Below are 26707 nucleotides of genomic sequence, written 5' to 3'. Positions count from 1 at the left end.
GAGTCACCTAAATATCCTCTCTCTTTTTCTCTCTCTCTCTTTTTGCGTTGTAATTAACAAAATCATATCAACAGATTGGTCATGTTGTCGAATAATTAAATCTTGGCCCGAAAACAAATTTCATTTGTGGCTAATGACATGATCCTGGTGTCTCCACGCACCTACACACTCATACATCGACACAAAATGAGGCAACAATTGGGATGGGGTCATTATTGACACTTGTCACTAATGGACATTTAATGTCTTCCCTTAGAAAACATAAATAAGTTTTTCTTTTCGTTCTGTTTTTTTTTTTTTTTTTTTGTTTGTTGATATCATGACGAATGTTTGATAGGCCTACGTATGTAAGATTGCTTAGAGGAATATATATGTATGTCTACATTACATATTTAATTGGATGTCATAAAGAGAAATACGAGATATGAGCATGAAGCTAAGAATTTAATCAATTAATTATATTACGGACATATACAGGGTGAGATAAAAAAAAAATTGCAACAAAGTTAAACTCCATAATTTTTACATTTTTATATCCTACAACACTATGTCTTGGGGGTATTATAAGTTTGATTGGGCCAAAAATTATGTAACACCTAAGCAATCTACAGGTCGAAATTTAGAATGGAGATGGGGCTAGAGCCACCATAGAAACCTATTGCTTTTGGAAATGATCGCATAATATTTAGGGGTTGAAATGGACCAAAAACTGAAAAATTTCTTGATTTTGCAGTGGCTCTACAGGTCGCAATTATAGACCAATCGAAGCGGAAGTTAGTATGGAGCTAAAGCTTAGGGCTGGGCAGAAGCCTTAAAATTTTGATGGTCATCAGGTAATATTTAGTAGGTGAAAAATAACATAACATTTGTGTGAAATAAAAGTCAAAATTTCCATTAAACCGAGAATATTTTTAATTCTGGCGAAATCACAAATAGCCGAACAGGTCACTTCTGATGCCGATAGTGAATATATTGGATATATATAGCGAAATATATACAATGTATATACAAAGAAAGGGGATGTTAGCTAGAATGCTTATATCTCAAGAATGGCTGGACCGATTTTGGCAAATTTTAACAATTCAGAATGCCCTCATGGCATAAAAAAATAAAATCTAAAAAAATCGCTTAAAAAGATGCAAATAACAGATTTTGTAGTATTTTGTGACATTTTTTTTTTAATTTTTTTTATCGCATCCGATTTTTTCAATTTGACTTATAAAATTGAGGTGTACATTTTGTTATATTTTTTCAGCTTACAACACAGGTTGGGTTATTCTATACAGATTACAATTATCACCCGTTCCTCACGAAAATTTTCACATGGGTAGGGTTAGGCTCAGGCCTCTTGTTTTCAAAGATGTCCGCAATATATTTAGGGGTTGAAATGGACCAACAACTAAAAACAAGAGTTCTAGCATTTTCCAATCCAATGGTCATCGGATTATATTTAGCTGTAAAATAGACCACAACAACTAACAGCGCGACGGAGTGCGTAAATATTGGGCAAATGTCCCTGGTTAAAATCTGGGAAATGTTCCGTGACATAATTTCAAAAGCGAAATCTTCCAAAATGGATTTAGACATAAGGGAACTTCTATCATATTGTAGTGTTGTAGGGTATCACATGGTTGGCCCAGCAAGACTATAGCCTTTACTTACTTGTTATTTAAATTGATCACCTTTGACACGAATTATGACCTTCAAACTGCCAATGAAACCATGGCACGCTGCTCGAATGTTGCGCTGCGGTATTTTGGTCCATTCCCGGCGAAGCGCTGGCTTGAGGTGATCGGCACTTTGGTATATTTAGTGCCAAATTTGTTTTAAAGCCTCGGGCACGCAAACACTTTGGTCTCAGACCTTGGACATTCCAACAGGACTCAGCATCATCGCACTCAGAATGGTTACAAAATGTGCTTCGTCGCTCCATTTCCAGTGCACAATGGCCACCAAAATCTCCGTATACCAATCCGTTGGACTATTGTGTCTGGAGTATTGTGAAAAGCTATGTTGGAATTAAAACATACCAAAGTGTCGAACACCTCAATTGGCCAAAATACCGCAGAGCAACATTCGGGCAGCGTGTGTCGATTTCATTGGCCGTTTGAAGGCCATAATTCGAGCAATTCTAAACTTATTCTAAAAGTTGATGCGCACCTTTGATTGACCACCAGAACTCAAGCGCCGTCCATGGTAATGGTGTGGGCTGCCATAACAGCCGATGGTCGCTCTCCGCTCTTATTAATCGGCTGTGGCATCAGAATAAATGCCTAATATTATCGCGAAAATATTCTGGTGGGTGTATTAAAGCCTTGGGCACGCAAAAATTTTTGCCGCAGACCTTGGACATTCCAACAGGACTCAACACCATCGCACCTGCGCAACCCAAGAATGGTTACAAAATGAGTTTCCTCGCTTCATTTCTAGCGATACCAATCCGTTAGACTATTGTGTTTAAAGTATTGTGGAAAGCAAGGTTAGCACTAAAAAATACCAAAGTGTCGATCACCTCAAGCAAGCGCTTCGCCGGGAATGGGCCAAAATACGGCAGAGCAACATTCGGGCAGCGTGTGATGGTTTCATTGGCGGTTCGAAGGCCATAATTCGTGCCGTAGCTGACTAAGTCGAGCAAATCTAAGCTTATTCTAAAATTTGATGCTACATCCGACATTTTTGCTTTCATAAAATTGTTACAGTTTTTTTTATATCACCCTGTATATACTATGTTATATATACTTTGTTCCGTCACGAGAGCTAGAATTCAATTTATTGACAAATCCGTGAACAAGTTTGGCAAAAATCATCAAAACAGAAGATAGTTTAAAAAAATCCACGTTTGTTTGTCAGCGAAAAAATCCATGAAAAATAAGGCTTACAATTTCAAACTACTCATGGTCGGCCCGTTAGGCGTATGAGTGTTGGCATCTAATTTCATCTTAATAAATCATACGCCACGCCCATATCCAAAAAAAAAAAAAAATAGAAATAAAATCTAAACTCTTTCGGTACGCATTTCAAGTAAAACTTCATACACATCCATAAGGTTTCTACAATTTGAAAACGAGGCTATAGTCGTGCGGGGCCGACCATGTGATACCCTATAACACTACCACCTGTTAGAAGCCCATTTTGAAAGATTTCCCTTTTGAAATTATGTCACGAAGCACTGCCCAGATATTTCCCTTAGCATTTTGGAACAGGGTCATTTGCCCAATATTTTCGCACTCCGTCGTGCTGTTAGTTGTTTTGGTCCATTTTACAGCTAAATATAATCCAATGGTCAACCAAAATGCTAGAATTCTTCCCTGTCCAAAACTCTGCTCTCAGGCGTGTCGATTCGATCCAATTGTGTGATCAGGGAGCTTTTTCTGGTTTTGGTTCATTTTAACCCCTAAACATATTTGCGAACATCTTTGAAAATAATAGGCCTGGCCCTTCTGAGCCAAACCCTACCCTTGTGAAAATCTTCCTAAGGATCGGACGATAATTGCGCAATCACAATCTGTGTTGTGAGGTGAAAAAATATTACAAAATATACACTTCAATATTATAAGTCAAATTGAAAAAATCGCATGCGATAAAATATGTGAAAAAAATAAAATAAAAAAATTTCACAAAATATTAAAAAACCTATATTAACATCATTACTGTCATCTTTTTATTCGATTTTTTTAGATTTTATTTTTTTTATGCCAAGAGGGCATTTTAAAATGACAAAATTTGTCAAAATCGGTCCAGCCATTCTCGAGATATAAGCATTCTAGCTAACATCCCCTTCCTTTGTATATACACATTGTATATATTTCGCTATATATATCCGATATATTTACTATCGGCATCTACATAACGGTCAAAATGACCTGTTCATCTGTTTGTGATTTCGCCGGAATTACAAATATTCGCGGTTTAATGGAAAATTAGAATTTTATTTAACAAAAATATTATGGTCTATTTCACCCACTAAATATTACCGAATGACCATCAAAATTAGAAAGCTTCTGACCAGCCCCAAGCTCTAGTCCCATGCTAAATTCCGCTTCGATTGGTCTATAATTGCGACCTGTGGAGCAACTGCAAAATGCGGAAATTTTTCAGCTTTTGGTCCATTTCAACTCCTGAATATTATGCGATAATTACCAAAAGCCATAGGCTTTTAAGTTGGCTCTAGCCTCACCTCCATTCTAAATTTCGAGCCATAATTGCGATCTGTAGCGTGATTACAAATTAACATGGGTAGACGGACGGATGGATCGACTCAGCTCGGCGAGCTAAGAAGATCCATATATACTTTCCTATGTGCGAAACCAATATTTCGAGGGGTTACATAATTTTTGGCCCAATCAGACTTATAATTCCCCCAGCACAAAGTGTTTTAGGGTATAATAATCATAGGAAAAAACAACAATGCAACAAAGGAAAACTTCCGTTTTTATTTTGTTTTTTAAATTGGAAAAATAAAACAAAAAATCCTCCACTCATTTGTTGCCCTTTAACTGCAGAGCAGCAATGCATCATACACGAATTTTGAAACAGAAAAACACCAACACTTCTCCCTCCAGAAAGTTAACTGAGATATAACGGAAGGCCAAGTCTAAGTATGTATGTGTGTACACAAAAACGAGTTAACTTTTTCATGAGCGTGTGTAAGTGTGTGAGTGTTTGTGTGAACTCATATCCTGTGTTTTCTCCGAGCAAATGTGAATCAAGAAATTTAAGCTATGAGAGTGGGTATGTGAGGAAAATTTCACAAAAGAAAAAGAAGGAAAATAAAAAAATTGCAAAGAAAATAAGTCCAATAATATCTTCAGAATGCAGTTAAAGTTCCCAAACGAATGTAAACGGAACAAACAATAATCGCAAGAAAAAAAAAAAAAAAAAAAAAAAAAAAAACAAAATAAAAAAGGAAAACATAAAAGAAACACAATTAAAACTTTTTTCGATTTGGTGTTTTCATTTTCATTGTTTAACAAAATATCGAAGCTTTGTTTGAGTTTCCAATTGAAATATCGATATCTCCTGAGGTCTGTCTGGCAAGGGGTTAAAATGTTGGCTATTAAAATTTGAATTTCTTCGAAATTAAATATTTTGGAGGATAATGCGAAAATTTTGAAAAATAATTATTTTTTTTTTTTAATACGAGATTATATATCCTTGTGACCCGGTACTAATAAAGGATCCTATTGACAGGTCTTATTCTGATACATTCCCCGTAAAAAATCATTACTCTCACAAAATGAAAATTTGATTTCCAACTTCGAACTATTTAATATCGTACCAAAAATTCGAATAAAATGCGAGATGAGGCTGTATAGGCACCCCTTTCACAAAGGCTCAACAATTTCCAGACCAAAAATGTATGATATACAAACGCTAAGAGAAAAACGGTTGAAGCTAGAATCTTCGAATTTGCAATGAGCATTATTAATTTTTATTATGGATGAGAAAGATCTGGCGTAGCAAGTCAAGTCTAATAAAATCTCTTAGCTTTTTTTAAGTTTTTTTTTTTTTTTTTTTGTTTTGTCTAGAGGTAGGTATTTGTACTCTGATTCCGGTGAAGTATTTTGATATTTGACCCTAATTTTTGGGTCCAAGACGCCGACTTACTAAGCCGATGTGGACAAGATAGGTATTAATTGGAGCTAATTAAAATACCTAGACAACTTCAGCTCACATAATCGGCTCGTCCGGGTACAGAGATCTATACTATGTCCCAAAATGGGGCCTTCTTCGACTTAAGAAAAAAAAAAAAAACAAGTAAGCAAAGCCTTTGCCGTGCGTGACCGACCATGTGATACCCTACAACACAACAATGTGTAAGAAGCTCCCTTATGTCCAAATCCATTTTGGAAGACTGTGCTTTTGAAATTATGTCACGGATACTACCCTTAGCATTTTGACCACTGACATTTGCCCAATATTTACACACACTCTCATGCTGTAAGTTGTTGTGGTCCATTTTACAGCTAAATCGTCCAAAATGCTAGAACTCTTCCCTGTTCTTAACTCTCTTCTCAGGCGTGTCGATTGGCTTCAATTATTTTTTTCTGTTTTTGGGTCATTTGAACTTCCCTCTGTGTCTACAATATTTGGCTATATTCGTCAAATCAAAATCAGCTTAAACAAGTTAAAAAGAAGTAAGTTCGGCCGGGCCGAACTTTGAATACCCTCCATCATTTGGAATGAATTTGAAAATAAAGTCCTTAAAAAAATCTGTTAAAATTTTAAAAACACCGAATATAGCCGTTATTTTGGTACCTAGCTATACGACGTGGGCCCACACAGGCATTGTTTGTCATAAGTCATTACTAAATTAAAATTCGGAAGTTGAAATAAACGGTGGATAATATAGCTAAAATCATCAAAATACCGAATATAAGGAGGTATATGGTATATGGGGGCTCTACGAAGACGTAGATCCTCACAGACAATTTTCTGTCGTAGGCTGTAGTATCCATTATGAACTTCAAATACCAAATTTGAAACAATTCCGGTGAAAAATGTCGCTAAAATTATAAAAATACCGAATATAGGGAGGTACTGGCATATGGGGGCTCTACGAAGACGTGGACCTGCACGGACAATTTTCCGTCTTAGGCTGTAGTATCCATTACGAACTTTAAATACCAAATTTGAAACAATTCCGGTGAAAATGTCGCTAAAATTATTAAAATACCGAATATAGGGAGGTGCTGGTATATGGGGGCACTACGAAGACGTGGACCTTCACAGACAATTTTCTGTCTAAGGCTGTAGTATCTATTGCGAACTTCGAATACCAAATTTTAAACAATTGCGGTGAATAATCTCGCTAAAATCATCAAAATACCGAATATCGGGAGGTACCGTTATATGGGGCCTATACCAAAACGTGGACCTATACATGCAATGTTTTGTCACACTCACTGGGACCCGTTATGACCTACAAAAACCAGTTTTCAGACAAATCCGTGCAAAAATGTGGCATAAATCATCAAAATACCGAATATCGGGAGGTACCCTTATATGGGGGCTATACCAGAACGTGGACCGATATATCTCATTTTCAATATCAACCATCCTAGACACAATACAAATTGCTCTGCTAAATTTTGGCGCTCTACATCAAATAATGTGGGCTGTATCGTGATTTTAACAGAGAGACAGACAGACAGACAGACCGACGGACATCGTTAAATCGACTTAGAATTTTATGCTGATTATGAATATATATATATTTTTATGGGGTCTACGACGAATATTTAAGGATATTACAAATGGAATGACAAAGTTAATATAGGAGGGTATAAAAAAAAAACTTAACCACACCCACATTGTTCCATTTCGGAACTCTGGAAAATCTCGTTAATTTATTTCCATAGGTCAGGAAAGGTTCGGTCTTATCTTGGTTTCGGGTTTTATTTTTGTGAAGAAAATCAACAAAATAATAAATAAATAATGCAGCATGTCGTAAAAACAGGTTGCTGCCACCCGCAATGGCATGTGACCCACTCAAAAACCAAACAACATTTGACATATCTTTATTTGAAAAAAAAAAAAAAAACAAAACAAAGAATTTCATTCAAAAATAGCAACGCCAAAAGAATAAATAAACAAATAATTGTGGGCAAACATATTTGCTTAGGTGGTTCGTGCCGCACAGTAACCACTTCACCTTTGTCCAAAAACACATCCTGAAAAGAGATACCAGCCAATAAAAAAATAGACATTTCAAAATTCAAAAACAAAAATACATTCCCTCTGATGGAGTGGGAAAACAGTTTCCAAGAAGAAATCATACCCCTCACATTCTGCAGATAAGCCAAAGACAAAGTGCTGACAGCCCACATATCCGTCGCCGCCGCCACTGTCGTCTGCATTGCTCCCATCCCCAGACGTGTGTCAAATCAGCTGAAGGCTTGACAGATTTATGAACTGACTTGTGGTCCATTAAACAGCAATTCCGGTGGTGGCAAGCCTGAACACCCCACCCACCCGCTCTCTTTCAGGCTCTCATCTCAGCAAAGACAACATAAGAAACTGCGCAAATAATAAATGTCAAAAATTTTGCAACTGCCGAAATTTACAGGCCCCAGATTTTGGGTTAAGCCGATGTATTTGAGATACGGGGTGGCGCGTCCTGAAATCCCTAAATAAATAACTCGGTGTGTGTGGTTGTTTAATGTTATCATACCCTCCACCATACAATGGAGGGTATATTAACTTTGTCATTCGGTTTGTAACTCCTCGAAATACTCATGTCAGACCCAAAAATGTATATATATTCTTGATCAGCGTTGAATTCTAAGTCGATTTAGTGATGTCCGTCTGTCTGTCTGTTGTAATCACGCTATCTTTCGAACGAATTCAGATAGAAGGCTAAAATTTTGCACATATGTTTATTTTTCCAGTAGGCAGGTTAAGTTCGTGAATGGGCCATGTAGGTCCACGTTTTCATACAGCCCCCATATAACGGTACCTCCCAATATTCGGTATTTCGATGATTTTAGCGTCATTATTCACCGGAATTGTTTCAAATTGCGTATTTAGAGTTCGCAGTCTGTGGCGGAAAATTGTCTATGCAGGTCCAGGTCTTCGTATAGGCCCCATATACCAGTACCTTCCTATATTCGGTATTTTGACGAGTTTAGGTACAATACACACCAAAATTGTTTGAGATGTCGTATTTGAAGTTCGTAATGGGTGCTACAGCCTATGACAGAAAAATATCTATGCAGGTCCAGGTCTTCGTGCAGCTCCGATATAACGATACCACCCTATACACCATATTTTTATGATTTTAGCATCATTATCTACCGTTTATTTCAAGTTTCGAATTTAAATATGTTAATGGCTTATGACCAGCAATGCCTATGTAGGTCCACATCGTATAGACCCCAATATAATGGCTAAATTCGGGGTTTTTATTATACCCTACACCACAAGGTGGACAGGGTATTATGTCTTTGTGCATTTGTTTGTAACAGGCAAAAGGAAACGAGATAGGTCCATAGTTCCTTTTGATGATCTGCATAGAATCACATTCTGAGTCGATTTATGCATATCCGTCCGTCTGTCCATGTATTTTTGTAAACAAAGTACAGTTCGCATTTATTGCCCTATCCAGATGAAATTTTGCACAAATCATTTGTTTGGCACAAGGACGAACCCTATTGAAATTGGAGATAATCGGTCAAAATTTAGATATAGTTCCCATATATATCTTTGTCCGATTTGCTTTTTTTATGCACCAACGTACGATCAGATTGAACCTGAAAATAAGTGTGCCAAATTTGATCGAAATCGGTTCACATATAGCTATAGCTCCCATATATATTGTTCATCCGATTTGTTATTTTTGTCCTCCGCAGCCGTAATATGCACTCAAATACAGCTCAGAAATACATCTGCTAAATTTTATCGAGATCGGTTCAGATTTGGATATATCTCCCATTCCCGGAAAAGCGTTTGCTTGAGGTGATCGACACTTTGGTATTTTTTAGTGCCAACCTTGTCTTCCAAAATACTGCAGACACAATAGTCCAACGGATTGATATCTGGAGATTTTGGTGGCCATTGTGCGCTGGAAATGAAGCGGGGAACCTCAATTTCTAACCATTCTTGGGTGGCGCATGCTGAATGCGATGGTGCTGAGTCTTGTTCGAATGTCCAAGGTCTGCGGCCAACATTTTTGCGAGCCCAAGGCTTTAGTACACCCTCCAGAATATTTGCGCAATAATATTCGGCATTTATGCTGATGCCACTGCGGCTCACACCATTACCATGTCGGCTCACACCATTACCATGTACGGCGCTTGAGTTCTGGTGGCCAACCGAAGGCAAGTAAACATCATGGGAAGTAAAAATGATTATTTTGTTTGTCTACAAACTACTGGACAATGAATGTTTTCTCATCGGAGATAACCAAATTCGGCAGTTCACCACTTTCGGCCAAGCGAAGCAACTCCTTAGCTCTTTTAAGTCTATTTTCTTTCTGTCTGTTTCTGTTGCGGTGTAAGTTCTTTCCTCATAATCATTATTTTTCAATATTTGCCGAATGGAATATTGCGATATGTTCAGCTCACGAGCCACTGCGACACGGGATTCCATCAAGTCTCTTCTTTACTTTTCGAACCATTTCTGCTGATGTTGCTGTGCTGTTTTCTTTCGTCCACATCCTTGACATACGTCGGGCTACGCTATCAGTATCTCGGTAACGAGCGATGGTATGAGACACCAAAGATTCCTTCACATTTAAATACTGGAGTGCTCTAACGATAGCCATATGTGGTATTCCAGGTAAATATAAAGAAATCACACTATCACGCTTGAATTCAATCATGAATTCTTTTTTTTTTCTAAAAAATTCTCACTAAAATGCTTTTGAACGCTTGTAAACAATATAATGAGCTGTCACTGGAATAATTTTAACAGCTGTCGGACGAGTGACTTTGAAATGACAGCAGTCTGAAGTTGGTTGCAGTTTTTTCAGCTCTCCCTGTATTTATATCATACATATTTAGGTCCAATACTGAAGGGACAGTATTGGCCCATTGCTTCGGAACCTACTCCATAGAGAGTCAAGAATTTGAATAGCCATCACAGAAGTCAAAATAAATTAAAATAATCGAACATTGACTGAGAGCATTCAACCGGCTTAAACCTTTGAACTTAGTTTTTTTTTTTTTGACGTGAAGTGAACCTTCTATAAAATCTATGGCTATGTATGCGCTCAAAGACCTAATTCCCCACTTATTGCTGATGAAACTTAAAGTTTATTTACAAAGAACCAGAGCGACGGAGATAGAGATAAATAGAGAGCGAGAAATTTAAATGCACACATTCGCTATTGTCACTTCCCAGCTAACAATTTTTTCCGATTTTCTTCCGAATTCGGAAAAAAAAACTCTGCACAAGTTTCCGACTCTGGTGTCAAATTCCGAAAGAAATCGGAAAAAAATTGTGTGAGATTGCCCAAGATTTTGCGGAAAAAATTTTGAAAGAACGTAAGAGTTTCGGGGCGAATTCGTATAGAATTCGGCAAAGAAAAAAGGAAAATTCGAAGAGATATAGGATGTTTGATACGAAATTCTGAAAAATTTCGGATGTTTGATTCGAAATTCGGAAAAAAATTTGAATTTATTCTATAGTTTTATCCGAAAATCGGGAAAAATTCAAATAATTCATACGAAAATCGGAAAATAATAGGATGTTTGATACGAAATTCACAAAAAATCTAAATTCATTCTATAGTTGTAATCGAAAAACCGAAATATTAAAACTTTTTCTAGTTTTTAGATAATTGTTATACCCTACAACACTATGTGTTGGGGGTATTATAAGTTTGATTGGGCCAGAAATTATGTAACACCTCGAAATATCGGTTTCCCATATAGGAAAGTATATATGGAAGTTAATGTTAGAAGTTTAAAGTTTATTTCACACTGCTATGGTGTTTCTTTATTTTGTTACTAACATTTATGTTGCGGTGCTATGCACCTCTCTTGTTGGATTTACAATTATGAATGCTTCAACTTAAAACTAATATTATACTGCAGCCTGGTCGTGCTCGTTATTACGCTGAGTCATCACTTGCGGTGCGCTGGTATTAGTGCGCGTGTTTGTGGCGGATGACTGCCCTGGTGTCATATTCCTGTTGATTTGTCGGACTGCTTGCGCAGCATAATGATGGGAATGTTTACTAGTTGGTTTGCATATTTAGTTTGATGTTTATTAGGGTGAGCCGTTAACTCCTCCCTCTCGAATTATCAAGCGTCTCGATTGATGTGTTTAGAAATATGGCAGATTATAAAGACTGCCGCGTTGATTCAAGTTAATATTGTGGTTTGCTAGTTGTTTTGTTTTGATAACAGATTCTGTTGTGCCGGCTGCCAATTGGCTTTCTGACACAGTCATTTCTATTTGAGGTCTAGACATTCCTTCATGTGGGGTCATTTTTATAATTTTCATACTAGTTTTGCGCCTTTGCCTCATTTTTACTGCCATCAGGAGGATGACCAATGCTAATATGAGACTGATGTTAAAACATAAACTGGTCTTGAATTCAGTATTTAGACGCTCGATTCTTTTATTACTTTTCACGTGCAACGTTTTTAGTAGTTGTAGAGATAGTATTTCTTCGGTGTAGTTGTTTCTAGCTGAGTGTTTTAGTAGCGCAGGCAACGGTTTGGAGTAAGCAGCTTCTTCGACGGTGAAATTTTTGTTGCCTATCCTAATTGTAGAATTACTAAATCTTATTAAATAAGTTCCTGTTACATTTTTTTCGTTTCCATTTATGACAATATTTTCTTTTATGTTATTTATCAAAATTAATCCAGGTTCTATTTCCTCTAAATTATTAATGTGATCTGCATTTACTATTGAACAATTATGTGGGCTATTAGTTACTAATTTAGGAATACATGTATTGTTTGTTATATTGGCTACATTAGATTCTAGACATAATTCAATACCATTTATTTTTTGACAAGGACTTTTAATTCCAAATGTTGCTCTTTCACATTTTACAATTTTCTTATAATCAAGATTTAAAACAGTATTTTGATTTTTTACAGGTCTTATGGTTATGACATTACAAATTTCTTTTACAGTTTTGGGAATGCTTATAATGTAAATTATATTAGTACTATTGTTTACAGTTTTATTCGTGCGAAATTTAAAGCTTGTTCAATGTTTTGAAACGGGATTTCATCTTGATTAAATATTTCTTCTATTTTCCTAATTTCTATTTCCGATAAAATAAATGTGTTTACAATGTTGGATTTTGTTAAATGAATGGCCGAATTAATATTCGTTATTTCCTCCTTTAAAATTTCAACTTTGTACTTTGCCTGCAATATGAGGGTATTACGGAAGTCCTCACTAGTCTTTAAAATTTTTGAAATACTATTTGTCGCATTCGTTATCTCCTGCATTCTTTCTATTAGATCTCTGTTGATTATTAACTGGTTATTGCTGTTGTCTGTTAACTCATTGATTTTGTTTTTCAAAAGCATAAGGTCATCATGGTCTGGACTACCTGCCAGCCATTTCCACGCCGTTCCAATCTCATCAAGAGATCTTTTAGATCTCTCTTCAGGCATTAGCCGATTTATAAGGTGAGATAGGGTAGTAATGTCATTATGTAGGAAGGGGAGTAGTGGGTGGTTGTCTGGAATTCCTTTGGCCAAGTCGTCCTTGATCCTCTCTAGAGTGTCATGATATTCCTTGATGTTAATAACATGCAAAATTTTGAATGTCCCTGTTTGTATTTTTCCTATTCCACTCTCTATAAGAACCACTTCTGATTGAGAGTAGTCCAATATTTCTGTGACCCCTAGGCAACCTGTAATTAAGAACTGGAAACCCGGTAAATAAGTAAGTCAGTTTCTGATATGACTCTTATGGACTATTCTCCCTGATTGAGTCAGGACAGTTGAGTGCCTATTCTCCTTTACAACTTCTTCTTTGAAACGTTTAGATAATTTGGTTCCTAATCTCTTGTTCTGTTTGACAAATATTTTCTGACCTTCTTGATATTCTTTTGGTTCTTCCCTAACACGATTATGATTTGCCAAATCATTTTCCTGTTTCCTCAAGAGTCTTTCGTAGTTGTTAAGGCGAGTCCTTTCGTAGTCCTCTGGTCCAAAGGTCGTCGGTCGTCCAAAAAATAGATCTACGGGTTTCTTTCCAATTGACGAATGTATTGTGTGATTGTACTTGTTAACGCTATCTTGCAATAGCTCCTCAAAAGAGTAATCGGGTCGCTCACACTTACTGCAACGCATAATTTCCGATAAGGTCGAATGGAATCTCTCTATTTGCCCATTAACCTCGCTCTTATAAGGCGGTGCCGTAAAAATTTCCATGCCAAGTTCGTCTTCCAACATAAACCGAATGGTCTGAGAATTGAAAGATCGCTCGTTATCAAATACAATTGACTTCGGGACCCCAAAGTAGAAAATTATTTCTCTCAATGGTTTCCTAATGTCTTCAATGCCTTTGCCATTTATCATTCTGGTTACTGCGAATTTTGTAAATTTGTCTATTGCGGTTAAAACTCGAAACTTGTCTGTAGAGAAGATATCTATGTGGATTGTATGCCCAGGATAAGTTGGCATAGGTGTCTTATTAAGTTTGGGAGCGTTCGGATGTCGCTCATACTTATTTTCTTTACATACTTTACAGATATTGATCACATTCTTTATTTTCCTAGTCATGGAAGGGAAGTAATAGCTCTCTAAAATTTGTCTCCTATTCTCGGCATTATTCCTATGTGTTCTGTTGTGAGTCTCAATAATGATTTGTTTTTGTCTCTCCTCATCAGTAACATCTTCAACCATTGTTCGAGCGAATCGTACTTTAATGTTTCTGAAGTGATGAGGGTACAGTGCTTGAATCATAAGCATAACTGGCTCTGAGGTCTTGATGCCGTTGACTACTGTAGGATTTAAGTATCTCTTTAATATGACTTTCAGATCTGATTCCGCTAGACTGGTTTCTTTAATGATATGTCTATGGTAGGAGGGAAATACAATGTTAAATTCATATGAGGAAGCTGATGATTCCTCAATAATGATCTGATTTTTGAAGGTATTTATTGGCACCTCAGCGGAAGGAATTAGGTCTTCCGATGAGTCCTCGGCACTGTGAACCGTGGGCGTTAGGGAGTTAACATCTGTCACTGGTGGTCTCGATAGCGTGTCCGCGACTACATTCGTGCTACCTGGTTTATAAATTAACTCGTAATTATATTCTTCTAACTGTGCCTTCCACTTCTTCATCTTCACATTTGTGTTCTTGTTGCTTAGCGCAAATGTCAAAGGTTGATGGTCGGTAAATATCTTTATGCTTCTTGCTCCATACAAGTAACAATTCAATTCCTTTAAAGCCCAAATTATCGCCAGCATTTCTTTCTCATTTGTCGCATATTCCTCTTCTGCCCTACTGAGAGTTCTAGAAAGGTATGTGATAGGTCTATTGCCTTGAGATAAAACTGCTCCTAAAGCGTATTTCGAGGCGTCAGTAGTGAGTTCAAAGGGCTTATCAAAGTCGGGATAGTTCAAAACGACTTCCTCCGATACCAAACAGTTCTTGAGCTGTTTGAAACTTTCAATCTGTTCGGAATTCAAATTGACACTGATTTTTTTTGATTGGTTTCTCGGGGTTTTCCCTATATCGCCTCTCATCATGGAAGTTAATGGTTTGGCTATTTGAGCATAGCCCCTTATGAATCTCCGATAATGTCCGGTCAAACCCAGGAACGATCGCAAGTCATGAACTGTTCTAGGTTGAGGGAAATTAACTATGGCCTTAAGTCTGTCTGGGTTTGCAGAAAAACCTCCTTCCTTTACATTGAACCCTAAGAAGTCAATTTCTTCCTTTAAGAATTCACTCTTGTCCAAATGAACTTTCAGATTAGAGTCTTCCAAAGTGCGGAATATTATCCTCAAATTTTCAATGTGTTCCTTTTTAGTCCTACCAAATATCAAAATGTCATCAATGTAGACGTAGCACCGTTTCCCTATATGCTCTCTAAGAATATCATCTAGAGCTCTTTGGAATATTGCAGACGCGTTACGTAGTCCAAATGGTAGTCTTGTGAACTCGAACTTTCCATTCTTGACGGAAAAAGCTGTTTTCTCAATATCGGATTCCCTAAGTGGAATCTGATGGAATCCGCTCTTTAAATCTATGGTGGAAAAGTATTTCTGTTCGCCTAAGTTAGCCAAGATTTCTGTAATTTCAGGTATGGGGTATCTGTCAGGTCTAGTTATCTCATTAAGTTTCCTATAGTCAATAACCATGCGGTATTTTTTCACACCTGAAGCATCTGGTTTTTTTGGTACTATCCAAACTGGAGCATTATATGCGGACCTGGAAGGGCGAATTATCCCGTCCCTTAATAGTTCTTCTATCTGTTTGTCAATTTCGGATTTCAGTGCCATTGGATACGGATAGGATTTTGAATAAACTGGACTATCACTACTCGTATTAATTTCAGCTTGTACGATTGTTGAATAAGTGAGTTTTTTATTGGGATCTGCAAAAAGGTTTGGATGGTCATCCAAAATATTCCTGACTTCTTTTTCATCTTCGGGATTTAGATGATTTAAACGTAGATTCATGTTATTAATCTCATCAATTTGCAGCTCTTTCAAAGGAAATTTCTTTCCATCCAGAATTGTGAGATAGGATCTCCAAGTGTAAATCACTGCATTCAAAGATTTCAGGGTATCATTCCCTATTATCCCATCAAAGGTCTCTAGACCAGGAAGGATGTAAAATTCTAACTTTCCGATCCCGCAATTAAAAATGTCAATAAAACTATGGGTCTCTATACTAACTATGCCGCCTACGGACTTAACATGAAAAGGTTTCTGATTCTTTAGAGGGTTTCTAATAAATTTGCCATTAATATAATTTTTGTTCGAACCGGTGTCTATAAGAAATTTAAGTTCGTTGCCATTTTTCATTCTGAAAGGGAGGTATGGCAACGTTGAAGCTAGTCTAAAAAATTAACGTCATCTACAATTGCCAACTGATCGTCTAGATCCTCCTCGTACGCTTCGTCATAGGAAACCTCATATTCCTGTTCATCAGAACCATTCATTTCATCCGGCTCTGCATCCTCACGTATTTGGGCCTCAACATTAAACATTCTCTGCTGCTTTTGCGGCTGATGAATATTTCCTGAATTATTTCTCTTAAAGTTAGGCTGAACATTGTTAAAAGCATTACTCAACTGTGGCCTATTCTGATAGTTTACCTGCCTAGTCTGTATTGATTGATCCACGTCCATTGGTACAGCAGGTTTAGGAGGAAGTGGGGGTCTGTATCCTCCGTGTTGGGGGTGTCCAAAATTATTCACTACTGGAGGTCGATTCGAAAAGTTCGCCGGCCCTCCGTATTGTTGTTCTCCACTTCGGAAATTCCGATAACGATATTGAGTAGGGCCTCTGTACCTTTGGTCACCTTGAAAATTCCTATCACCAATCGTCAGCTGTGGGTAAAAATGTCTAGGAGGGTTAGTTTGGGGGATCCTGTTTGGTCTAGATCCTTTCTCGGTAGCGTGTTGAATACGCACACCTAGATTACCTAATTTTAAACAGGCATTTAGAGCCTGAGGCAAACTTGTCGGGTTTGTAACACTCATTAAGCTTGGAAGATTACCATTAAGTCCTCGAATAAAGGTGTCCAAAGCCTTGTCCCTATATGTTTGGGTCAATACATCCAAAGCCTCGTTCCCTATATCCAGACAATCAATCTTGTCCAGAATCAAAGACAAATGGTGGTAAACCTTCTGGTAAAAATCTGTTATGGTTTGCCCACCCTGAGATAGGACGGTCATTTGATACTCTAAGGTCGAAATATCTCTCTTATCTGAAAAATGAAGCACTAAACACTTTCTTATCGCTTTCCAATTTAATGGGGTCCGATAAGACTCCAAAGCCGTGTCGGCCTCACCAACAATTTTATGCCTAACAGTGTGTAGAATTGTGAAGTATTTGGTTGTTCCCCTTTGTGACTCATAAATGTTCATGATCCTATCAACAGCTTTCCTCCACGAACTAAATTCTCCTGGCTTGCCCGAGAATTCCCTTAACGTCTTCACTATGTCTGGTATTCTCTCTCCTTCTGAGATATCCCCAGATCCTTCTATGTCGACATCTTTAGTGGCGGTAACATCCTCCCCCTGTTTGAGAAGGTTTGCCACCGTCTCACTTATTATTCGTTTCACCTCATTAGTCTGACTTTCCGTAAAGGGATTAAACCTTACGGGAGCTGCCCCAGAAGGCGAAGATGTCTGTCCTGAAACACTCATAGCTTCGACCCTTGTTATTAAGTTGTTTAAATCTTCCGGCATTGGCCGCTCGAAAAAAAGGAGAAAAAGAAACACCAAATCCTAGTTCTCGTCACAAATCTATTATCAAAATTTCTTTAAACTTATTTCAGCACGGATATGACTCTTAAAATTTGGATGCCACACTCTATTTTTTTGTTTAACTTAATCTAACATTTCATATTTCTTACATTTGTTAATTTCGCACAAATATGATTTTTTTGTAAATTTAGATGTCACACTTTATTTTTTGTTTTACCTTACTCTAACATTTCTTTCTTCTTACTTTGTTATTTTTGTTAAACGTATTCTAGCACAAATATGATTTTTTGTAAATTAGATTTCACACTTTCACTTTCTGTGTTATTCCTTATTTTGTTTAATTTTATTTTAACATTTCTTCTTTTTTACTTTTGTTAAATTTATAATAACTTACTAATAATAATTTGATCATTTTCCTTATATCCCGGTAGTCCGCTAGTTCTTACGTAACATCCTTTTCGTACTCCTACTCAGGAACGGTTCTCGTACCGGCTGTTGGGATGTTTTAATCCTTGTGGTTGTTGGGTTCTAGGATGTGTTGATCCTTGTAGTTGTTGGGCGCCAGTTAATGTTAGAAGTTTAAAGTTTATTTCACACTGCTATGGTGTTTCTTTATTTTGTTACTAACATTTATGTTGCGGTGCTATGCACCTCTCTTGTTGGATTTACAATTATGAATGCTTCAACTTAAAACTAATATTATACTGCAGCCTGGTCGTGCTCGTTATTACGCTGAGTCATCACTTGCGGTGCGCTGGTATTAGTGCGCGTGTTTGTGGCGGATGACTGCCCTGGTGTCATATTCCTGTTGATTTGTCGGACTGCTTGCGCAGCATAATGATGGGAATGTTTACTAGTTGGTTTGCATATTTAGTTTGATGTTTATTAGGGTGAGCCGTTAACTTGGATCTTCCTAGCTCGCCGAGCTGAGTCGATCTAGCTATGTATGTCCGTCCGTCCGTCTGTCCGTCTGTCCATGTTAATTTGTAATCACTCTACAGGTCGCAATTATGGCCCGATCTTCACGAAATTTAAAATGTAGGTGGGGTTAATGTCAGAATAGAACCCTATCTCTTTTGGAGATGATCGCCAAATGTTTAGGAGTTGAAATGGACCAAATACTGAAAAAATGTCGGATTTTGCAGTAGCTATACTGGTCGCAATTATAGACCAATCGATGCGGAATTTCGCATGTAGCTAGAGTTTAGGGCGGGGAAGAAGCCTACCAATTTGGGTGGTCATCGAATTATATTTAGCGGGTAAAATAGACCATATCTTTTATATTGAAAAAAATTCGAAATTTTACATTAAACCGCGAATATTTTAAATCCCGGCGAAATCACAAAGCCATGACAGGGTTACTTCTGATCTTTACATTGATGTTAACATCCAACAAATCGGATATATAGCAAAATATGTGCGATATATATGTCTATCAAAGAAGATATGCTTGAAAGATCTATTTTATGTCGAGAACGGCGTAACTGATTTCGACAGTTCTCATTAATACAGAATGGCCTCTAGGCAGAAAAGAAAAAACGCCTAAAAAATCGCATAAAAATATCTCTCTAAAGATGAAAATATTGATTTGTTAACATTTTCTCATATTTTTTCAACTTTGTCATATTTTCATTTTGAATTAAACATTTGTTAATATTTCTACAGCTAACAAAACTAAGTAATTAGGATATCAGGATATCATATACAGATCGCATTTATGGCCCGATCCTTACGAAATTTTGCATGGGGATAAGATGAGGGTCAGAATAGAAGCTTACTCTTTTTGGAGATGATCGACATATATTTAGGGGTTAAAATGAACCAAAAAACTGCAAAATTGTCAGCAGGTCGTAATTATCGCCCGATCCTCAGGCATATTTGAATGGGGGTTACCGGACATTGCAAAAGCCAAGCAGTGAAATAGTTTGCCAACTTTTGTAGACAAAATACGAAAGTATCCATTACAGTGACTTCTTGGAGAATTCACAAATACAGGAAAGACGCACTTCTGACTATTTCGTTAACGCTGATTTAGTTGAAGAATATAGTCAAATGGCTGTATCTCATATAGATGCGTTTCAGTCAAAAACCAATAATAAATTTTAGTCAGAAGTGGCAAAAACTTCTGAGAGACTATGGGTCTTTGGGAAATATTGGTTCCAGATCTAGGAAGACCATTTACGTGCAACATCTACCAATAAATTGGAAATGAGAAAATTAGTTTAGGTTGCTATTATTCGAAAATAAGAGAACGAAACCTGATCTTTCGAGTATTTCGCCTATATAAAGTGTATCGTTTATTGTAGTGTTGTAGGGTATTCAACGGTCGGCCCCGCTCGACTGTAGCCTTTGCTTACTTGTTTATGTTTATATTTTTCAATTTAATGACAGAACATTTGTATTCAGTTTTTTTGTAAAATATAAGGAATACGTAAATTAATATATAAAACCAGTAAAGAAAGTCTTAAAGTCGGGCGGGACCGATTTTATGATACCCTACACCACTTTGCTAATTTAGTAGAGCTGCGCATAACAATTAAAAGCATTTATGGGAGAATTCAATCATACACGCTATGGTTATAATTATAATTTAAAGTTCAATGGACTAAATATGCCAAATTCGGACTTGTATTGCCCATGTGGTGCGAAATTAATTTGAAATCGGATAAAAATATATATGGGAACTATATCCAAATCTGAAACGATCTCGAAAAAATTTGGCAAAGATATTTCTGAGCTGTATTTGATATATTTCCCTGAATATCGTTGTTACGAAGTGCATATTACGGCTGTGGGTAACAAATACAATAAATCGGATGAACAGTATATATGGGAGCTATAGCTATATTTGAACCGATATTCACCAAATTTGACATACTAGCTTCTAGACTCAATTCGGTCGTAAGTGCCAAATTTCATCCCATTTCGGCAAATATTAGACGTTTGATGCACAATAAAAATTAAATCACTGCAAATTTCAGATCATTAAGCTCGTCTCGAAAGAGAAAACAAACACATAAATCATAAAACATATGATCTTCGCCTTATCAAGGCAAAACTCAAAAATTCAGCCGAGCCTGGCTGTGGTTTTGAACCGCGGACCTCGGTGTGCAGCCAACTAGAAGTTGCCGTCTCTACGTTCATAGCCATTAACCCGTCTTCCTAAAGCAGCACTAAAACAAGTGTATGCATTGGAAGCAATGTAGTTGTTGTGGACAAAAAATCCATCACTACAAAAACAAAACTTTGCTGTGAAAAAGATCTGCCAATAGAACTTGAGTCGAACCTGGAGAGTTTCTAGTGTATAATTCGCATATGCTAATTTGCAATAAGTTCGAAATATATACTACTTTCCAGAGAACGGCCCTTGTAAGCCATCATCCACACCAAATATGCCTGATGAGCCGCTTAACCAACGGCGAAACGCGTCGCATAGTGGTGAGTGTGTGATAGTGTCTATCTGGCTTTCCTTTTCACTGCAAATTTCAGATCATTAAGCTCGTCTCGAAAGAGAAAACAAACACATATATGGGAGCTATATCCAAATCTGAACGGATCTCGATAAAATTTAGCAAATGTATTTCTGAGCTGTATTTGATATATTTCCCCAAATATTGTTGTTAGAGAGTGTATATTACGGCTGCGGAGGACAAAAATAACAAATCGGATGAACAATATACACTTGTGCTCGTACAATTAAGACACTACCTCCAAACGATATAAGCAGTAGATTTTTTTGAATCTTAGGAATTAAATGAAAATAACTTTATTGTTAAAAAATAAAAATGGAACAAATTAAAGAAAATAACACATTTCCGAGCATTAAAGTAAAAAAATAAAATCAATACAACAAAAATGACACATTAAATTCATTTTAGAGTGCTCACACAATTAGGTCATTGGGACAAAAATGTCAGTAACGTAATTTTAAGAAATCCAAGCAATCTTGTCGTTAGTATTTCGTTGGGAATCCTTTTCGTAATATGACCTCTGCACACCTCTTACCCATAGAACTCACTAAAGCGGAGCATTGCGCAGGGGTGATGGCGTACCATTCGTCCTTTATGATTTCCCACAAGGATGCTTTGTTTGCAGGTTTTCTAGCTGCAACCGATCGTTTTATGATGCCCCAAAGATTTTCAATTGGGTTTAGATCAGGGCTCTGGGCGGGCCACTCCAGGGTTTTAATATTATTGGTAGCAATCCAGTCCTTAACGACTCGTGAACAGTGTTTCGGGTCGTTATCCTGTTGGAATATGTAGGTTAAGGGTAAATTATCGGAATAATCGCCATTTAAATGTTCCTCTAGGATATTTCGGTACATAACTCCAGTCATTTTTCCTTCAATTTGGACAATTGGGCCAACGCCGGATGCCGTGAAACATCCCCATACCATTACAGATGAACCCCCATGCTTAACAGTTTTCTTTGTGTATCTGGGGTTTAATTCCTGTAGCGGAGGACGTCTAACATAGGGTCTACCATCATTTCCAAATACATTAAATTTTGATTCATCGCTCCAAACAATTAAATTCCAGAATCTGGGACATTTATGTAGGTGCTGCTTTGCAAAGTGCAGTCTTTTCTGGATATTTTTTTTTGACACGTTTGGTTTGCATCGTGCAATTCTCCCATTTAATAAATTTTCTTGCAGACGACGTCGGACAGTCTGTGCAGATATTACCACCCCATAATGTTCATCCATTTGTGCCCTGATCTCTGTAGATGTTAAAAATGGATCGACTTTACTTAACTTCACCAATCGCCTGTCGTCAGCTGGAGTTGTTTTTCTAGGCTTACAACGCGGTAAATTTTCAAAAGTGCCGTTCTTTTTGAAGTAATGGATGGCGTTATTTATTTTTCCGCGGGAAAAATTTAAATTTCGGGCGACTTCCGAAACATTTTGGTATTTTTGGAAACACTCCCATATTATTTTCCTTTCGCACGGAGTTGAGCTTTTTTTCTTACCCATTGTTTTGAGAAGCAAATAGAAACTAATGCAAATTTTTGTGCATCAACCGTGGACCACCAATTTGCAAGTAATACCGTTTGAATATCGGTGTTAAAATGACACTAACACTTTTTAAAACAATAATGACTTAATTATGTGAGCGCATTATTATAACGATAGGCAAAAAGAAATGCAACTGTACTTCATAACACGCATTGTTTTTGTAAATAATGCTGCCAAATATTAGAACACATGAAAACAAAACTTACAAGCAAAGGAGAATATGCAAAAATACACCGTTGCAATTTTATTGTCTGTTTTGATAAGGCAATGTATAGTAACTTAATTGTGTGAGCACAAGTGTATATGGGAGCAAAAATTCCATACTATTCGGACTGATATTACACGTTTGGTACACAATAAAAGGCAAATCGGACGAAGATATATATGGGAGCTATATCTAAATTTTGACCGATTATCTCCAATTTCAGTAGGGTTCGTCCTTGGGACAAACAAATGTTGTTTGCAAAATTTTATCTCAATCGGATAATAAATGCGACCTGCATTTTGTTCACAAGAATACATGGACAGACGGACGGACATGCATAAATCGACTCAGAATGTGATTCTATGCAGATCATCAAAAGGAACTATGGGTCTATCTCGTTTCCTTTTGCCTGTTACAAACAAATGCACAAAGACATAATACCCTGACCACCTTGTGGCGTAGGGTATGAAAAAACACAAAAAAGTCGTATACACAAAATTCTTCAAATAATTTCAACCGAGCATGTGCAGAGTACTCGGAAACTTTTCGAAAGGAACGGTAAAATAAATCTCAACAGAAAAAAGTTACCCCTCTGCTAATGTCAGAATTTTTGTGTTTTTTTTTTTCAAATGAAACTAAAGAAACGAGTATGTGCAGATTACTCGGAAACTTTTCTGGAGTAACATTAGAAATTCTTGCCAAAAAAGAGTTAACTCTCTGTATACGCTGTTTTTTTCTCTTTAGCTTTGTTATGTTCAAACAAAACAAAATAAACGAGTATGTGCGGACATCAGAGCCCTCGGAAAAAATTGTTAGCTGGGTTGCAACATAACATCCCCCCCCCCACACACACACACATACATACAATTTCATGGACTACAATTGGTATCAGTGATAAACCTGAGCTTAATGCAATAAGATTTTTTTTTTTTTTAATTCAATTACCTGCAAAAATATGAAAATGCAATCAGTGGCTCCTTTTGTTTGTTAATTAACAATCGCGTGTGTATGTCGATGTGAATGGCTGTCTTTCTGGCTGTACGGCCTTTTTCGTTACTGAAATTAAAAAAAAAAAAAACGCAGAAAATGAAATCGAATTAATGTCTGATTGAGGCAGATAGTTTATTCTAAAAAAAGGTTAAAGTTCAAATGGAATTTATTAATGCCTTTCGTTGCTGTTAATTAATTTGATTGGAAAAATGCAATAATGGGAAAAGGGTAGTAAGTGAAAAAAAGAGCAGGGGTAGAATTGGGATTTGGATGGATTTTGTAATCAGTTTGAAACACATACACATAACAAGAAATCATTTTTTGATGTATTTATTTCTCGAGCTTAATACTATGAAATTTGCAGTTAAAAAAGAAAGACACTATCACACACTAACCACTATGAGAAATTCAAAATTTTATTTAAAAATTGAGAAACATTTTAGAATGAATTTCTTGGCTAGAAACAAAAGTGAGTTTTGGAATTCTGAAAAAATCTATAATACACACACACACACATGTGCACACATAAACCATCCAAACACAATTATATGCTATGATGTAATATTATTTGGGTAAATTGTATCGGTTGTTTGTTTTCCTTTCACTGGCATCTGTCCCAATGACGCTGACTAACTTTATTCCGTTTTTGATTTGATTTGTGGTCCAGTAACAGAAAACGCCTACACAAGCCGATGGAATTGTTTGTTTTTAAAAGGAACAAGTAAGCAATGGCTCCAGTGGAGCGGGGCCGACCGTTGAATACCCTACAACACTACAATAAACGATACAGTTTATATAGGCGAGATACTCGAAAGAATTCCACAAGATATTGTGACAAATAATAAAAGAAAACCATCAGGTTTCGTTCTCTAATTTTCGAATAATAGCAACTTAAACTAATTTGCGCATTTCCAATTTATTGGTAGATGTTGCACGTAAATGGTCTTCCTAGATCTGAAACCAATATTTCCCAAAGACCTATAATCTCTCAGAAGTGGCAGAAGATTTTTGACTGAAACGCATCTATATGAGATACAGCCATTTGACTATATTCTTCAACTAACTTACTCAGCGTTAACGCAATAGTCAGAAGTGCGTCTTTCCTGTATTTGTGAATTCTCCAAGAAGTCACCGTAATGGACATTTTCGTATTTTGTCGACAAAAGTTGGCAAACTATTTCGCACATTGAATATTTTTGGATGGCCATCCAAAATTGCTTGGCTTTTGCAATGTCCGGTAACCTCCATTCAAATGTGCCTGAGGATCTGGCGATAATTACGACCTGCTGACAATTTTGCAGTTTTTTGGTCCATTTCAACCCCTAAATATATGGCGATCATCTCCAAAAAGAGTAGGCTTCTATTCTGACCCTCATCTTATCCCCATGCAAAATTTCGTAAGGATCGGGCCATAAATGCGATCTGTATATGATATCCTAACTACTTAGTTTTGTTAGCTGTAGAAATATTACCAAATGTTTAATTCAAAATGAAAATATGGCAAAAATATGACAAAATTGAAAAAAATATGAGAAAATATTAGAAAATCAATATTTTCATCTTTAGAGAGATATTTTTATGCGATTTTTTAGGCGTTTTTTCTTTTCTACCAAGAGGCCATTCTGAATTAATGAGAACTGTCGAAATCAGTTCAGCCGTTCTCGACATAAAATATATCTTTCAAGCATATCTTCTTTGATAGACATATATATCGCACATATTTTGCTATATATCCGATTTGTTGGATGTTAACATCAATGTAAAGATCAGAAGTAACCTTGTCATGGCCTTGTGATTTCGCCGGGATTTAAAATATTCACGGTTTAATGAAAAATTTTGAATTTTTTCAACACAAAAGATATGGTCTATTTTACCCGCTAAATATTAACCGAGGACCACCCAAATTGGTAGGCTTCTTCCCATCCCTAAACTCTAGCTACATGCGAAATTCCGCGTCGATTGGTCTATAATTGCGACCTGTATAGTTACTGCAAAATCCGACATTTTTTCAGTATTTGGTCCATTTCAACCCCTAAACATTTGGCGATCATCTCCAAAAGAAATAGGGTTCTATTCTGACCCTAACCCCACCTACATTCTAAATTTCGTGAAGATCGGGCCATAATTGCGACCTGTAGCGTGATTACAAATTAACATGGACAGACGGACGGACGGACGGACATACATAGCTAGATCGACTCAGCTCGGCGAGCTAGGAAGATCCATATATTCTTTCCTATATGGGAAACCAATATTTCGAAGTGTTACATAAATTATGGTCCAATCAAACTTATAATACCCCCAACACATAGTGTTGTAGGGTATAAAACATCAAAATTGTCTTTGTTTATGTTTTGAAATTCATGGGAAACGCTTGGAGATATAAAAATTCATGATATGTTGCAAAACAGCAGGTGGAAGTGTTTGCAAAAGAAACAATATTATCCTCATTCAGTGGAAAATGCCTTGGGGCTTTTTAATAAAAATAACAATAATAGATATTAAAACCCAATAAAATGCCATCAAATTGCTGACAAGAAACATAAACTTGTAAAAAGACTGCTCAGTCGAAGAAGCGATCACAATTGGTCAACGATGTCCTCAATGGGCTGACCTAGAGGACTTTTAACCATTT

The 26707-nt window shown here is 36.8% G+C and overlaps 1 protein-coding gene across 5 annotated transcripts in view; it reads right to left on the bottom strand.

The window, feature by feature from the left end:
- Positions 1–26707, bottom strand: part of LOC101892073 (diuretic hormone receptor) — a 129941-nt gene that overhangs the window by 80939 nt on the left and 22295 nt on the right. For 4 of the 5 annotated variants that reach the window (XM_059125805.1, XM_059125804.1, XM_059125800.1 and 1 more), the window contains exon 2: positions 24028–24138. The exons of the other annotated variant lie outside the window; for it this stretch is intronic. The gene's annotated coding sequence lies outside the window, so the exon portion shown is untranslated. The remainder of the gene's footprint in view (positions 1–24027; positions 24139–26707) is intronic. 5 annotated transcript variants of the gene reach the window in all.

This window comes from Musca domestica, unplaced genomic scaffold (genome assembly GCF_030504385.1).
Source record: "Musca domestica strain aabys unplaced genomic scaffold, Musca_domestica.polishedcontigs.V.1.1 35, whole genome shotgun sequence".
NCBI lineage: Eukaryota > Metazoa > Arthropoda > Insecta > Diptera > Muscidae > Musca > Musca domestica.
The sequence above is the reverse complement of the archived record's forward strand: the minus strand, read 5'-3'. Positions and strand labels throughout refer to the sequence as shown.